Consider the following 4,303-nt stretch of genomic DNA (forward strand, 5'->3'; position numbering starts at 1 on the left):
CTCTGCAAAGCGTGCCTGCCGTGCCCTCACCCCAAAACACTGGCCTAGCTTGTGTTCTGAGACTTCCATCCTCACAGTCCTGGGCCACATGCCCTCCAGTTTGGGAATTCCGGAGCCACAATGCAGCACTCTTCCTGCCCTCTAGAAGAAAATTCTTGCCCTATGGGGCTACCCAGAAAACCCAAATGAGGATCAAAATGCATGCCATTCAACTGTACCCCAATTATACATTCTAGCCTGGGTAATATTTCCCTGTCTGACACAACCTGAGTGCAGACCTCCTGACTGACACTCAGACAGCTGGGGCCACAACTCAGGACTGTGCCTGCCCTCTCCATGGGTTTTCGGCCCATTCCATTGGCCACAACCATGGATCCTAGGAGTAACCTCCAAAGACCCCAAGACCATTCCAATAGTTTTGGCCGCCAGAGACAAACAGGGGTGATCTGACACAAGCTGAGCAATGACCTCCACACAGAACTATAGACAGATGTTCCCAGAGAAGAAGATTGAACTGGTCAGACCCCTAGGCCCTAATTAGATTAATTTCGTTGCGTCGAGGTATCTCTCCTCAGATGCCTGGTTTCCAATACCACCTTATTGTGGTTCCTGAGGCACCAATCAGAACAAATCTTGTATCCACATGGGAATCTTGCTTATTGGAGCTGTCTCAAAACCTCTGGTTAGGAGAATCCTTCAGGGACCTGGAGCCACTGTCCCATTCCAAGGTCTCCATGGACACAAACCCACATTACGACTGATCCTCAGGAGAGTCCATTTCAATTCAGGCCCCTCGGTAGTTCCCCCAGCACCAGCAGATCGAACCTGCCTTGTCACTAGGAGACAACTGTAATGCGAGTTGGGCTTCCCAGGCATCCATCGTTAGAACCGTGCTCTGGAGAAGTTCCTTATGGGACGTCCTTGATCCATCCAACAGGTCTCAACTGTCCCGCTGAAGGAATCCTTGTGGTTTGAAGCATCACACACTCGCACAGTGGGAAAACATCCAAGACTTCCTGTTGCCCCCTCCACCTTCATGTCGGGGAAATCATGGACAGAAACTCCAACCTAAGCTAATGTCTGAACCTTGCCCTGACTTCAGATGCACGAGATCTCGATTCAGCTTTGCAGGGTGTGCCTGACATGCCACCGCTGGGAAACCTAAGCCTCACTTGTGTTCTCAGACTTCTGTCCTGAATCTCCTGACCCACAAGCACTCAAGTTGGGAATTCTGGAGACACAATGCAGCACTCTTCCTGCCCTCCAGAAGAGAAACATTGCCCTATGGGGCTACCCAGAAACCCCAAATGAGGATCAACCTGCACGCCACTCAACTGCACCCCAATTATACAGTCTAGCCTTGGCACTAATGCCCTGTCTGACACAGCCTGAGCCCGGACCTTCCAAGTGACACTAAGACAGCTGGCTGCACACTGAGCACATTGGACCCTCCAGGGCCTTAGTTCGTCATCTCTTCCCAACCTCGTTTTTCAGGCTTCAGAACCTAGACCTTATCTCCACTCACTGCCAAGCGGTGTATGTGATGCAGAAATCAGAACTCCTCCTTCTCCACGGCCAGAAACTTTGTGGTTGGCATGTTGTCCAACATTCAGTATAGGAGAAACCAGCGTGGCCCATGAGGCCCCACCCATGCTTGAGGCCGCATTGGGCACAAACACACATTGGGACCCTCAGCGTGAGCCCTGTCCTCAAGTAAAGCCTCTCAGGGGCTGGACCAAAAGCCCGCATATGGGCTTGCCATGCCCCTAGTCCTCTAATCTTAACCAGAGGTCGAGAAGTCTAGTGACCCCTACTCAGTGATCTTCTCTGGAATCCCTCTTTGGTGGGACAGATGAGGTAAAGAAAATAGAGAAAGAGTCCTATCATCCAAAGAATGACCCCAAACACTTGGAATTGGGCCAAATCTCCAGAGAGAAAAACTCGTTCATGGCCGATGAGGCCAGCCCGACATTCCCCGGCCACCATTGACACAAAATCCAGAGACAAAGGCCTATAAAAGCACCTCACACTCGCCCCTTGATCATAGCCCGAAAAATTCTCATCGAGGTCAGTAGATCGGTCCTGCCATAACTCTGTCCCCAAACCTAAGCCGAGTTTGTGTTTTCAGACTTCTTTCCCCACAGTCCTGGCCCACACACCCTCTAGGCTGGGGTCTCTCGAGCTACACCTCAGGACTGTGCCTGTCCTCCCCAAGGGAATTCTGTTCTTTCCTTTGGGCACAACCTGAAAGATTTGGAGAAACCTCCAAAGTCCCCGAGGCCATCCCAATAGTGTCGGCCACCCAGGACAAACAGGGGTGATCTGTCACAAGCTGCGCGACTACCTCAACTCTGACCCATAGACAGATATCCCCAGGGAAGAAGATTGAACCCAACAGGCACCCAAGCCCTAATTGGATCCATTGATTTGGTTTCCAGGCATCTCTCCTCAGAGGCCTGGTTTCTAATACAAGCATATGTGGGTTCCCAGAGGTATCAATCAGAACAAATCTCGTCTCCACATGGGAATATTGCTCTATGGAGCTGTGTCAAAACCTCCAGTAAGGAAAAACCTTCAGGTACACAGAGCCACTGCCCCATTCCAAGGACTCCATGGACACAAACCCACATTATGACCCATCCTCAGGAGAGGCCATTTCAAATCAGCCCCCTTGGTTGCTCCCCCTGAGCCAGTGATTGAATCTGCATTATCGCAAGTAGATAATTGGAATGCCAGGCGGGCTGCCAAGGATTCCATCCTTAGAACCCTGCTCTGGTGTCATTCTGTAATGGACGTCCTACAGGTCTCGACTGTCCTGCAGAAGGAATCCTTGGAGATTGGAGCATCTCACTACTCCCATCTTGGAAAAACGACCATGGCCTCATGATGTGCCTGCCCCTTCATGAAGGGGAGAAATGGACAGAAGCTCCAATCTGAGCCAAAGTCTCATCCTTGACCTGACTTCATATCCAGGAGATCTCTATTCAGCTCAGCAGAGTGTGCCTGATGTGCCCTCACTTCCAAACCTACACCTAGCTTGTGTTCTCAGACTTCTGTCCTCACCTCCTGGGCCAAAACCCCTGCAGTTTGGGAATTCTGGAGCCACAATGCAGCACTCTGCCTGTCCTCCAGAATAGAAACGTTGCCCTATGGGACTACCCAAAAACCCCAAATGAGAATCAAACTGCACGCCACTCGACTGTACCCCAGTTGTATAATCTATTCTGGGCACTAATGCACTGTCTGACACAGCCTGAGCCCAGACTTCCCAACCGACACCCAGATACCTGGGGCCACACCTCTGGACAGTGCCTGCCCTCTCCAAGGGAATTCTGCCCATTCCATTGGCCACAACCTTACAGATTAGGAGAAACCTCCAAAGACCCCAAGACTATACCAATAGTGTAGGCCTCCTGGGAGAAAGAGGGGCGATCTGATACAAGCTGAGCAATACCTGCCAATCAGGACCATAGACAGATGTTCCCAGAGAAGAAGATTGAAGTGGACAGGCCCCTAGGCCCTAATTGGATCCAATGCTTTGGTTTCCAGGCATCTCTCCTCAGAGTCCTGGTTTCTAATACCTGCTTATGGGGGTTCCTGAGGCACCAATCGGAACAAATCTCATCTCCACAGGGGAAACTTGCTCTTTGGAGCTGTGTCAACACCTCTGGTTAGGAGAATCCTTCAGGGCACTGAAGTCACTGCACCATTCCAAGGTCTCCATGGACACAAACCCACATTATGACTGATCCTCAGGAGAATCCATTTCAACTCATCCTCCTCTATTTCTCCCCCAGAGCCAGCAGACAGAATCTGTCATGTCGCTAGGAGACAACTGGAATGCGAGTTGGGCTTCCCAGGCATCCATCGTTAGAACCCTGCTCATGAGAATTTCCCTATGGGATGTCATGGATCCATCCAACATGTCTCGACTGTCCCACAGAAGGAATCCTTGTGGTATGGAGCATCATGCAATCCCATCTTGGGAAAACCTCCATTGCCTCGTGATGACCCCCCACATTCATTAAGGGGCCATCAGGGACAGAAACTCCAACCAGAGCCAACGTCTGATCCTGCCCTGACTTCAGATGCACGTGATCTTGATTCAGTTCTGCCGAGTGTACCTGCCGTGCCCCTGACTCGGAACCTAAGCTTAGCTTGTGATCTCAGACTTCTGTCCTCATAGTCCTGCTCCACAAGCGCTCCAGTTTGGCATTCCAGAGACACGATGCAGCACTCTGCCTGCCCTCCAGAAGAAAAATGTTGCCCTATATGGCTACCCAGAAACGCCAAATGAAGATCA

This window comes from Neovison vison, chromosome 5 (genome assembly GCF_020171115.1).
Source record: "Neovison vison isolate M4711 chromosome 5, ASM_NN_V1, whole genome shotgun sequence".
NCBI lineage: Eukaryota > Metazoa > Chordata > Mammalia > Carnivora > Mustelidae > Neogale > Neogale vison.